This window comes from Balaenoptera borealis, assembly GCF_965194805.1.
Source record: "Balaenoptera borealis genome assembly, chromosome: 14".
Taxonomy (NCBI): domain Eukaryota; kingdom Metazoa; phylum Chordata; class Mammalia; order Artiodactyla; family Balaenopteridae; genus Balaenoptera; species Balaenoptera borealis.
The window spans coordinates 60,196,500-60,210,261 of NC_138875.1; the positions used below are offsets into that span (position 1 = coordinate 60,196,500).

General features: G+C 41.7%; 1 protein-coding gene across 7 annotated transcripts in view; it reads left to right on the forward strand.

The window, feature by feature from the left end:
* The window catches only part of PTPRM (protein tyrosine phosphatase receptor type M), a 742,498-nt gene that overhangs the window by 486,550 nt on the left and 242,186 nt on the right, over positions 1-13,762 (forward strand). The gene's annotated exons all lie outside the window — the stretch shown is intronic.

Genomic DNA, 13,762 nt, shown 5'->3' on the forward strand with positions numbered 1-13,762 from the left:
TCACCAATATGGTAGTTTGTTGCATGAGTTATAGGCGTGAGGAAGCCAAGTAAGAAACATGCAACTGCATTCCATAGGATTTCCACTCCTGCAACTGTTTTGTGTGTATGAGATTAAGGCATATACCCTAACGTTTAAGAAAAAAAAGTAAAGCTTAACTCATAGTAAGAATTCATGAATGTTTATGTTGTTCCGTGAGCTTATTATTTTGGAATATAAAGCAGCTGAGACTCAGGAAAATTATAGACTGCTTTTTCTAAGGTAAAGAACTGTAGGATAATTTTACTTCTTTCTCAGCTGGAATTCCATACATATTTTCAGCCCTCTGTTTCAGGACCTAAAAGCTATAAACTTATTACTAACAGTTCTGCCTTTGCTTTCAAGTTTCTTTTAAGCATATTTCTTTTACTGGTTGAAGTTCGGTTGTTGCAGACACTCTCTTATCCTGAACTTCTGATGTGTTCCTCCCAACAGTTGAAGTACTTAAGGGATCGTGTCTTTCTTACACAAGTCCTCTCCTCTAAAACCTTTACGTCTCAGGCCTGGCCCATGCACTCTGCGTAGGGTTCTGTGTCCACCTTGAAGGTAATCTGGGATCTTCAGCAAGTCTGACCCCTGCCCCATTACATCTGAGCTGGTACCAGTCTTGTCAGCAAACATTAAAAATAGGTTGGCCTCACTCTCATAAAGTGAGTACTTGTAGGGAGTATAGTTAAATAGCCCCTTTTGTGACTTTCCCCATAACCCACTGCCTTCAAATTCAGCACGTGGTTTACTAGGAATAAAGTAAGAGAAACTTCTGAATATAGTGTTCCCTCTAAAACTCCCATGATTAAGAAGACACCTCATAAATCAGCCTCCTTCCCAAAGCTTTCAGATCCATTGTACCTTGTTATTTTGTAACTAATCTGCGGAGGACGCATACATAGCTGAAGTATGTGGCAGCTGTCTTCTAAGGGCTGCAGGTGATCACCATCATTTACTTTGGTTTATTAGGGATGAAAATGATGGAGTGTTAGAATAAGCCTCAAAAGCCAGTACAAAACTACTCTTGTCCTTTTTTTCAGTATTTCCTGCTGCTGTTAGTGATGGTTACTCTTACCCAGATAAATTCAAGCTCATGTAATATTTCTTTTGTATTTTCTATTTGCATCAGCCATCCACTTGGATAGCAGTAACACTGTCTTTTTAAAATAGATTTATTCCTGAGTTGTACTGCAAGCATGAGACTTCATTCATTCAATCGCTGATTGACATTTAGCACCTTCTGATTGAGCACTGATTGAGCACCTTCTGTGTGCCAGGTCAAGGGCTACTAGCTCTCATAAATACGTTTACTTTGTGTGGTTGCCCAGACTCTTGGCATCAGACATATTTGCATGAGTGACACCAAAACCTAAACGCACACATGCTCTTATGAATGAAAAATGACCATCATGCTTGTCATTTCGTAGTTGAGAAGAGACAACAGCTTTGTAACAATGGGGGGAAAGGACGTGTATTTCAAAATCTTTCTCTTCCTGTCGAGTTGCTTAGAAAATGGTCAGTGGGACAGTTCTGAAGATTTCACATCTGTGACCCATTGTTTACTAGATCAACACAGGCCCTTCCGGAAGCCCAACACAGGCCCTTCTGGAAGCCAACAGGAAATCACGAGGGATGCATTCTGAATGCCTAGCAATTTTCTGGTCCGTTTTGTTTTAATTGTGCTGATATCTTGCCCCTGCAAATGCTATTGGAAGCTGTACTTAGAGGAAACTTTGATAAGACAGTGAGTTCTCCACAGCCTAGATCCTGTTGTCCCAGAATGTAATCCATGCTGGTTCGGTTCACCTCGGTGTAGATGGGACCCCCCTCCCTTCTGTAACAGAGAACGCAAGCACCCGGTGACCTGACTCCCAGCACCTGGACCGTGTCAGACACAGCAAAAGTGCCCATAAATGTTGGCTAATTTAATTCACTGAATGAATGGACCTCAGATGCAGGATGCTGGTATGTTTGATAAGCAGGCCTGTCATCACACTGGGGCTGTTTCTTAAACTTTTTTGTCCTCAATCAACAGTAGGAATACATCACCACCCAACATACACACATACACATACACAGGTGTTTAACTGAAGCAAAAGATTTAGAAACTGTCCTACCAATGCTACTCCCTGAATAAGCTGCATTCCGACCTGTTCTATTCTGTTCTATCTTATTCTATTTCATTTTTTTAAATTTAGGTGCTACCTACCAAATCGATTTCATTTCCCACTAATGGGTTGTAACCCACAGTTTTAAAAAACAATTTACTAAACCACTATAGTTAGGGGATTATGAAAGGGAACAGAATATATAATTGAATTAATGGTCCAATCTTACCTCAAAACTCCTACTGTAAAGAGAGCACACAGAAAATTCTAGAAACTGGAAATGCTCCTTTCTACTTCATTCCCTCAGTTTCGTTATTAATTGTCTATAATATAGAACTGCTTTGGGAAGAAAATTAAAAGCTGCACATGCTAGAAATTTCTCAAGATTTTTTTACTTCACTTTATAAATACCTCTAGGCTGTTTATGTTATATTGATATTTCTGTTTATGATTTAAAACCCCAGCCAGCTCTGAGATGCTGTGGAGAATGGTTTCCTTCGACAAGTACTTTTTATCATCTGTTTTGGTTAAGACATACATCTAAAATGATAAGATCTGTATTGTAGAGTATTTATAAACAAGGTGACTTCTGGGATTCAAGTACAAATCAGATACATCAGAGCATGTAGAATTACTTGCTAGATATAATTAGTACTAAAAAAAATAGAGAACTAGCCAACACTTATTCCCACATAAAGTTTGAAGTTTTGAAAAAGATACGTGTAGGAGATGTGTGTGTCGATAAAGATAAACACAGCCCGACATCAGCTAAAGTGGCGAAAACAGATTTTATTCAGTAACTGCTGACTTGTAAGGGTCGAGCTGCGCTCCAGTCTGATTTGCTGAGAGGTGACTGGGCCTTTACATGGAGGATGAAGGGGTGGGGAGGAGGTGATGGGGGCTCAGTAGGGTCAGGGAAGTGAAACATTGGTCCATGTGACACCATCTGGTTTGCCGACTGGCGCTTATGGAATAAGTCAGGTCCTCCCATCCACAGAGGCTGGGAGCCGGGACCCTGTCCTCAGGTGTCGCTGGGACCAGCATCCGTTCTCCGGGCAGCCTTGAGTTTCTCAGGGGGCCTGGGGTCCCCTAGGGATGCAGCCTTGAGCTATTAGAAATTATGTCCATCTTTGTTCAAGTCTCTGTGGGCCCAGGTGGGGGCCTGATGGAGAGGAGGGCTCAGAGGAGCCTGACTGGGGTTTGGTCCCGGAGAGAATCCTGTCACTTCTCCCTCCTTCCCGTGTGAGCAGCCAGGGAGTTGATACAGTCTGAGTCCCTGCCCTGGGTTATTGATCATCTACAATCAGCATGAAAGAGCACATGATAGGAAACTAAAGGGACAGGTTCCAACACATCTTAGCAACACGTTGAGTACCTTGGAGATGGGATGGTTTCACTCAGCCTCTTGCCTGAGATCACCACTGCATTTATTTTGCGCGCTATTTACCGGGGTGTGCATGTGAATCAAAACTGGCAAAGAACATAAAGGATAATAAAACTCAGCAATACTGCTTGAATATATGCGCACTGAGATAGTCTCACCACTTTTAGCTGCAGACAGTTATATTTTGCCCTTTCAGGAATTCAGTCATCCATCGATAGATGAATGGATAAAGAAGATGTGGCACATATATACAATGGAATATTACTCAGCCATAAAAAGAAACGAAATTGAGTTATTTGTAGTGAGATGGATGGACCTAGAGTCTGTCATACAGAATGAAGTAAGTCGGAAAGAAAAACAAATACCATATGCTAACAGAGATATATGGAATCTAAAAAGAAAAAAAAAATGGTTCTGAAGAACCTAGGGGCAGGACAGGAATAAAGATGCAGACATAGAGAATGGACTTGAGGACACCGGAAGGGGGAAGGGTAAGCTGGGACGAAGTGAGAGAGTGGCATGGACATACATACACTACCAAATGTAAAATAGCTAGCTAGTGGGAAGCAGCCGCATAGCACAGGGAGATCAGCTCGGTGCTTTGTGACCACCTAGAGGGGTGGGATAGGGAGGGTGGGAGGGAGGGAGACGCAAGAGGGAGGAGATATGGGGATATATGTATATGTATAGCTGATTCACTTTGTTATAAAGCAGAAACTAACACACCATTGTAAAGCAATTATACTCCAATAAAGATGTTAAAAAAAAAGAATTCAGTCATTAGGCTCATAAAGTGTTGTACTGGAGATAGTTGCTTGTGTCTACTATGAAATATGTGTGGAAATAGATGGGGTTTTTAAAAATTAATTAATTTATTTATATTTATTCTGGCTGCGCTGGCTCTTAGTTGCAGCATGCAGGATCTTTTAGTTGTGGCATTCAGCCTCTTCGTTGCTGTGTGGAAATAGTTTTATCTACTACTCCAGGGGCCGTATTGTATGTCTCTTTATACTTTCCACAACCTGCCACTCAGAGCTGGGCAAGTGAAAGGTATTCAGAGACCAGCTCTCATTTTCCGGTGGAATGAATTCACTTGTAAAAGATAAAATGGTCTTAAAGGTGTGGACTAATTTCCACACCACTTTTTAAAAATAACATCCCCCCGAGAGGAACTCCTGACTGTCGCGCCGTCAGGACTGGGTCTCCGGGAGGTACAGAGTGTCACGTGACCAAGTGGCCCATGGGCCTCCGATGGCCAGCCTCCCGTCCGGCACTTCCAGGAAGGGCGTACCGTTCAGTTCTGATAGAAATAAGTCACAGCATTTCAGTCCCTGAAGCCCTTAGCTGTCGTGGCTGTGCTCTGCACTGCTCCACGAGCATCCACTGTCCGTACTTTAGGAGGCAAGCTTCCCTCGTTCATCCTTCACATTGAAGACCTTCTTATCTCCTTGGAGAGCTTGATGGGTAACGAGCTCTGCGTTAAGAGATGAGGATTCAAGGAAGTGTAACTTCTGTCTACCATCTTTGTTAGGACTGACATAAAACAGTTCAATAAATAACCCACTTCAACAAATTTACCAGTTTCTTGAACTCTTTGTAATACGATACGTGCATAATGAAATAAGTTAACTTATAATCAGTTGGGCTCTAAACGTACTATCCTATTATTCCCCAGTCATGGAGTCATAGAGCTTCGATTGGACCTTTTGAGAGAATTTTGGGTGAAAATTAAGCAAAGAAAATGCCTCCTTTAGGCTTCCTTATCAATTAAAATGCCAAACTCTTTATTGAAGCCGTTAATCAATATATTGGAAATAGTGGCTGAGTAAGACCTACCGTTTTCCAACTAGTTAGGTGTCCTGGCTTTTTTCAAATGCAGTCTCCTGTCAGTACAGAGGATGAGCAATTCACATGCCCCGTCTTGGGCATTTCTTAGTAAAGAGGGAACAGGGTATCAGTGCTGTGCATTTCAGAGGCCAACATGGGCAGTTAATGTGAGGAGAATTTGGTTGGAATTTCAGCATCTCTTATAAGGGTTGCTTGAGGATTCTAAAATTTCCTTTTCATCTAGAAGAATATAAAGTGAGGGGAAATTTTTATTCTTCCTGCAACACCAGCTGAATGCATTTTAATGGGCTATAGTGTCACGGGTAATTTATTGCCCTTTTTTGTTCTTTTATGTGTTATATTTGTCATTTTGCTATGGCAGTTTCATCTATAAAATGGCATAGTTAACAAGACAATGGTGAGAGGATACAGGACTGCCAGGGAAGATTCTGTTCCTTTTTCCTTGTCATTTTTGGAAGGAAACACTGAGTCAAATGTCAAGCATTTAGTTTCAGAAATAATATATTTTAAAAGATATATATTACCCTGAAATAGTGTTGTTTTCCATTTTTACTACATAAACTTTAGAATTTCTATGTAAAAGATTTTCAGTGTAAGGGAGCCATTTAATTTTTCAGTATCCTTTTGTGTTTTCTCTTTCTGTCAGCAGTGTGATAAAGGAAAATAAAACAATGTGTTTAACTGTCTTTTTATTTGCTTAAGGCATAGAGCTTCCTGGCTTGAAAAGCATAAATTGAAATTTTATATTTTAGGAAATCTACCTTATAATTTTGTTATTAATCTAGTGCATTGTGCATATCCAAAAGGAATGCTGAAGGTAAAGTTTTGAGCTTAAAAGAAACCAAAATTTGGGTAAAAGATGCAAAATACTGGGAAAAAGACAATGCCTGCAGTTTTAAAAAATAGAGATTTTGCACAAAAGATTTTATGTCACTGAGTTAAATTATTCTTGCCTTTTCTGTAAGGAATATATAGTATCAATTTTATAGTGAAATTATATTAATTCATACTTGATATCAGTTAACATGGAAAAGGCCTGGATATTTTTTTAAATATTTATTAAAGCTGAGTGACAATACCTGTTTTACGAGGTGTTTCTTTTTACCTCAGTGGCTAGCATGGAACTAGACAACATTGTAGGCATTCACTGACTATTGTCGATAGATACCAATTGTGATACTTTGGTTTTCAGCACTTTACTTGCTTTAGAAAAACGTGACTACCATTTAGAACATAAGGCATCAAGATGAATTCCAACAGCTTAATGTCTAAGAAACCAGTGAATTCCATTGAGAATTTGTAGGCAAAGGGCCATGTCTTACTGCTGTGCTTTTTTGGTTGACTTTGGACTAGTTTCTCCTATAAATAATTATTTTTAGAATACTGTAAAATGCTTAGTATTTGTGAGAGGTTGTTGTTTTGTTTTGTTTTATAAATTTATTAATTTATTTATTTTTGGCTGCGTTGGGTCTTCATTGCTGTGCACGGGCTTTCTCTAGTTGTGGCTAGTGGGGGCCACTCTTTGTTGCGTTGCATGGGCTTCTCATTGCAGTGACTTCTCTTGTTGCGGAGCACGGGCTCTACGCGCGCGGGCTTCAGTAGTTGTGGCTCGTGGGCTCTTGAGCATAGGCTCAGTAATTGTGGCACATGGGCTTAGTTGCTCTACAGCATGTGGGATCTTCCCAGACCAGGGCTTGAACCTGTGTCCCCTGCATTGGCAGGCGGATTCTTAACGACTGCGCCACCAGGGAAGTCCCTGTGAGAGGTTTTTAAAGTATTTATGGGTGTGAGCCAGTGTACTGAGTCAGAATGGAAAAGAAGTCAGAACTTCCTTCAGCATCTTAACAGGGCAACATGTTGAGGAAGCAAATCAAGAAAACTTCCAGGATAGATCTAGCATAGACAAAACTCTTTTCTGGAGAAAGAATTCTTATTTTAAATACTCTACTGACCTTATACGAGAATCAAGGGAAAGGTCCAGGACCAGAACAGAAAGTTGAAAAAGCACAGTCCTTTCAACCCAGGTGCCTCATCTTATTTGCCCTTTTGACAATATCAGTGTCAAAACTTGTTCATCAGTGTCTCCAGAGGGCTGACGGGGAGGCCCAAAGTCTTTAAAAAGATTGACTTCTGAAGTTCTAGCATGTTCAAATCCCCCCCCCACAGGCACACGCAGGCACATATGTACTGCTTTTAGAGTTGTCATTGTTTTCATGTGAGAGAATCTTGGGTTTGGCTTTGAATGTCTGATTCGTTCTCAGGCCATGGTTTTTCTAGCTTAGGGACCATATATTCTTAATCAAATAACCTGTCTCTCTCTCTGGAACGGTTGCCCCAGGGGGAAGGAAGAAAGAGGGGTCGCTCTCCTTTGTGGTGTAGCCCTTGTCTAGCTGCCTTCCCATCTCATATGCTTGTCAGACTGGAATCCAGGGCTTCCAGAAGGGAGTATCACTTTCCTTGGTGGTAAATCATTTAAAACATTATTTGCATTAAAAATCAGTATATCACAGAGCAAAAGGCAACATTTACATGCTGCATTCAAAAAAATAGAGCTACGGACTTAAAAGAAAGTTGAAGCCAGTGGTGGGCCACTCAGGATAAAGCGCAGATTCAAGCTTCGGCCTGTCCTCTCCCGCCTGCCTTATAGGCACAAATGATGGGAAAGTGCAAGAGTCGCAGCTACCCTTGACCGGCTCAGAGGGAACAGTGAAGGCCCTCGGGTTTAGACTCCGGATCATCTTCAAAGCCACACTTCCTAGGGCCATTTTCAAACATGTCAGACAGGAATCTGGGCCTGGATTTAACAGGGCAGTTCTCAGGGAAACTCTGGGTCCCAGCGCACAATTCAGAAAGTATTTGCTTTAGATAAAAGGTAGTGAGCTCAGGTCCAGACTTCTTGGGCAAATCTCTTAAACTCCAAAACTCAGCTTCCATATCTGTAAAACGTGAGAATACTATTTCTTAACCTCACAGGGGGCGGTGGGAGAATTAATACAATAACATATGTAAAGGACCTCTCACAAAGCTGGCTGGGGGTCAATGCAGAGGAGTTGGCAGTTGCTGGTAACTTCTTTTGTGGCTTTGTTGTTTGTTGTTGTCCTGATAGAGGATTGTTTATGGCTGTTAGGGCTTTCAAGAGACCAACTTAATTAATGCAGGCCACTGCCCCTCCCAAACTTGAATGCTAACCCCGCCCTTCCTAGAGGTTCAAACTTGAACTTCCCAGAAAATGAATGGATTTCTTGATGCTAGGTAGGGTGTTATCTACACGGACGGCATGTGGCTACTGGGGTCTCCAGGAGCACTGGAGCGTGAGAGCAATGTGATTATTTTATTATATGTCAGGACCTGTGATGAGTCTCCCACGGATGATACTTCCCACTCACCTGCCTTTGGGATATAAACAGCATCAGCAGGACCCAGCCTATTCTCTTGCCACTAGCAACAATGGTGATGATGCTACTGATGAAAAAAAAAAAAAAATCACTGCATTTTCAAAGACAGCTGCTTTATTTGAAGCAGTAATAGCCCAAAGCAGTGCCTAACCTAATGTGCACTTCCCTGTAGCCCAGCGCACGGAATAAAACGCCAGGCTTTCTTTTGTGGTCCTGGCCATTTGGGGGTTCGTTCGTTCCTTCCTCACTGTCCTTGGTTTAGATATGGACACCTCTCTTTGTGTTTGTCTCTCAGTTACACCGGTTCTCAAGGGAGCACGAGACAAAGCGCTTTAATAGAACTCTATTGAGAGGGATGATAGATTATCTCATTGAGTACCTTTTTCAGACACTGGGTATGACGTTGGAAAAATATAGAGCGGTTTGTAAGGGAAGGAGAAGCAACATAAGTTGTTTTCATTTAGAGGAGTGAATAACTATCTCTGAGAAACAGTCTTTGAAAATCAGCCTGGCACCTGCCCGGGAATTAGTAAATGGCATGTGTTCAGCACATCTATGAGAATCTCTGATGAGTTTTCCCATTTCCTCCAGTAAATATCCAAGCAATACATCACTCTAGCCATGTAATTGATGTTCAGTTTAATCTGTATAATGTACTTATTGGTATTGTAATGATGCAGTTATTAATTATGGTTTATTATTAATTATAACAGTTTACTCAAGTTAGAGTTCTTGGTCAAAACACATTATCAGCATACCAGTTTTTTTCTGAGATTTTTGCCTAGGTGCTGTCCTTGCAGTTGTTTAATTTTGTTCTTTTTTACTCAAGATTATATCTAACTTCACAGTAAACGTGATGAAAAAAAAAATTGTGGGATATTACCAATTTGGTGGGTACTTCTTTTATGTCTTTGAATAATCTCTTTAGGCTTTGGCATATATTTATGTATAAATATGTGTGTGCACACACAAACACCCCACACCAGAGTGATTTACATGTGTCTTTTAGCCAGTTTAAAGGCTTAATAAAGGGAATTTTCAGATTTCTACCTTATTTCTTCTCTGAGTAACAAGGAAGTTAGAAAATGCTTCTAAAGTAAGGTCATAGGAATGATATAACCATTTTATTAAATAAAATTGCTCATAATAATTGTAATCATATTAGCATCATCTTAGAAGTTTCTCCTTTTTTTTTTTTGCTTTCTAAAAAGTCCCAGACCATTGTAATTATTCTCCAGCAGAAATTTTGACTCGTTTAAAGACTGCTAAAACAAATTTGACATATGATCATGAAGAATGGTCTACAGCTACCTAATCATTACAAGTATTAAGTTCATAACACTTTATTCTTGACAGATACTCATTTCCTGTCTCTCTGATATGTACCCAGTTAACTTTCTCATCATTGATGGATATATATCTCACTGTTTTGGTGCTGGAAATATAACATTTTGCCACTAGTATTTATTTCCATGCTCTTTCTTTCTAGTAATCTCATTTTATCATTGATGAAAGTTTGGTCAGTAAATTTACTGGCAAAGACTTTTATCTGTCATCAACATACTGAGGAAAGCCTTCTGTGCCCTGGCTAATCTCCGGCCTGGTCCCTGGAGCCAAGGTTCAGATGGTCCTTCTTTCTCAGCGTGTTGTCTTGATGGCCACGGAAGGTCATCCGAAGGCAGCCGCAGACCCCACTCATCTTAGTAACCCCCCGCTAAATGCCAGGGGTCGGTGGAGGAAAGACCACAAAATCGGACTTGTCTTTACACTTCTACTTTTTCCTCTTTTTTCTTTCCTTTTATACCCATCACCCTATGTCTGAGAACTTTAACGCAAATGGAAAAAGAATAGGTCGGCCGTGAAGAGAGTACAGATGAGAAAGACAGAAAAATTAAAGTGAGACTTATTGGGAGAGAGCTTTGATTCAGCATGAACTGCGGGCACGTAATAAGATGCTGGGCCGGGTAATGTGAGGGCCGAAAAGTAAAACCAGCTTTGTCCCAAGGAACGCATATTAGCGTGTAATATAAAGGACTTACCAAAATAACTGAACTCAAGGTTGAAAATAGTCAAGAGGGGGGAAAAGAAGGTGCTATAGCAGTTCAGTAGGAGAGAGAACACTTCCTTCAAAGACACAGGAACAGTGCTGGGCTAGGTGGCCTTTGAAGGACGGGTAGGATTGAACCTATGAAATGTGAGTAGGGATGGGTCCATGGAGAAGGAGCGGCAGGGCCAAAGGGGAAATGTTGCATGTGGGGGGGGTGGGGGAGACTGAGCATCTCCATTTGGTTGGAACCCAGGTAGATGCAGGAAGGTAGAGAGAGAAGAGGCATAAAGTTAAGAAAGGGGCTGGGAGCCGGTTCATAGGAGGCCTGGCTGCCTTTTGAAATCAGCATTAGGAGGCTTTTGGGTTTTTTGTTTTGCTTTTTAAATGAAAGAATGGCATAATTAGGGCTCTTCTTTAGGAAGATCAGTATGGCTGGAGTATCTAAGAGGCCGGCTGGGATGTCTCCTTAGGAGTCAAGAGCAAAATCCAGAAGAGAAATAAACCAGGTCCATGGCAGTGGGAAAGGAGATGAAGAAAGTAAAGCGTTTTTTGCATTTTTAGACATTGGGCAGGGAGGTAAACGGACCTAATGTCAGGTGACTGTTCTTCAACCTGAGGATAGAGTAAATAAATATCCTTTGTAATATATTTCTTTTTTATGTGCTGAGGGTCAAAATGTCCTTTCTGGACAACCAAATTCATTTCCTTGCTCTGAATTTGATTAAGTACATGCCACATTCTAGGCACCAAGGATACAGAGAGGGAAAAGGGGCAGCTTTTCTCTGCAGGAACATGGACTCCTGCCTTTGTTTAAGCCTATACATTCAAAAACATTCCACTCACGTACACAGATGGCACATGGTCAACGTTCTCTTTTAAAACTCCCCCTCTGGGGCTTCCCTGGTGGCGCAGTTGTTAAAAGTCCGCCTGCCAATGCAGGGGACACGGATTCGAGCCCTGGTCCGGGAGGATCCCACATGCCGCGGAGCAGCTAAGCCCGTGCGTGTACCACAACTACTGAGCCCGCAAGCCACAAGTACTGAAGCCCGCGTGCCTAGAGCCCGTGCTCTGCAACAAGAGAAGCCACTGCAATGAGAAGCCTGTGCACTGCAACGAAGAGTAGCCCCCGCTCGACGCAACCAGAGAAACACCCGCGCGCAGCAACGAAGACCCAATGCAGCCAAAAATAAAAATAAATAAATTTACTTAAGGAAAAAAAAAACAACTTCTGTGTTTTAAGACTTTCGTTCAGGAAAGACTTATCAGGTGACCACTAGGTTACAGACATCGGGTTAACGCTTACAAGTCACAAGTGGGTGAGAAATAGTACTTCCTCTTGGGAAGCTCCAGACCAGCCGTGGCACCTGCTGGCCCGTCCTTGGTTAGATAAGTGCCCTTTGCCTTTTATCACAGTCCTTCTTTTCTACGCTGCCGATCATGTGTGTTTCTTTTCTTTGATTCCCTTTCAGCCTTGACCAGCGCACTGTGCACTGGAAGGATCGCATGCATGTCACTCCTCTGGTCCAGTTCAGAACCACAGTGATCCGGCCTCTCTTGCCTGGACTTAGGCCTGGGGTGTCCTTAGCCCTCATCTATTTGTCTTATTTTTCTTGCAGGATTTTAACTTCCTTATGGCATTGTTCTGCACTTTAATTTATCTTCATTCTTTTGTTAGGCTCTCCTCTTTACCACTGGTCATGATGATTTAAGCTGGAGTCTTGTCCTCCAGAATGTCAGCCTTAACCACCCGAGTGATTACTGTGTTCCTGGGGGAAGTGGAGATGCAGTGAATCCTGTGGGCTTCAGGGTCACACCGGGATCCCGAGTGTAGCGCCCACCCCCCCCCAGCCCCACTCTCACGTCCCTTCTCACTGGCTTGCGGCAGTCTCCTCTTCCTGACTGCTTCTGCTGCCTCGGTTTCCCCATTTGTAAAATGGCATTAATTATACGTCATGGTGTGATGTTAAATAAAGGTTACGTAAGATACCTGGCTCACAAAGTAGGTCTTCACGAAGATCAGCCTTCTTCCTTTCCATCTAACTTAGTAGCACCTGGGCAGTTGGTCAGCATACTTTAAACTCCTTTACAATTAAGAACACTTTCCAATCCCTACTAACTCTGGGTGATCATATAACCAGGGTTTGATTCCACCAGGTTTGCCTTTTCATTGTGTCAAAGGATCTTTTAAAATAGTGCAATGAAGGACATTGGCTAAATGATAAAGTAAGATATTAATATATTAGGAGGTATTTTATAAACAACCACCCAATTAAGTATTTTTCCCATTTTGCCATAGTCTGTGAAAACCTTCCTCAAAGATATTTAGGACCAGTGGTTCTCTGGTTGGATTTTTCCTCATGTCGTGTAGAGCATTACCTAGGGCGGAACATACAGATTCCTGGGTTCGACCTCAGACCTTCCATCCGGAGTCCCTGGGAAACCCAGCCATCTGCATATTCAAAAGCTCTTGGAATGATTCTTAAAGTCTCTGTAATTAGAGAACTTCTGTTCTAAAATATATTAACAGAATGATACAACTAATGTAAGCCTTATTTCTTAAATAACTTCATTGTTTGAGGAAAACTATATGCTTAGTAAATGAGAGTCAGGGGATGATGTGACCCCACTCTCTGCTGAGACCCCAGGAATCCTCAGTACGTCTCTAAGGGTCACTTTTTGTGTGTGTGGCTCATTGGCCTGTAAAAAGACATGTCACACTTCTGCAGGCAGTTTGCTACACCCTGTACACTTTTTGAACCTCAGAAATACGGATTTTTCTAGCAAGGACATAGAATTTATTAAGTACACTTAACTTTTTGATAAGAGAGTGAATGACCAATTTCAAGCAGCAGAAAAAGCTGCAAGGGTCTTTTGCAAACAGTTACTGCTTTGTGCAGGATGCTGTGTGATCCTTTCTCCCACATAAATGATTTTTAAGAGCTAAACGTAAGCG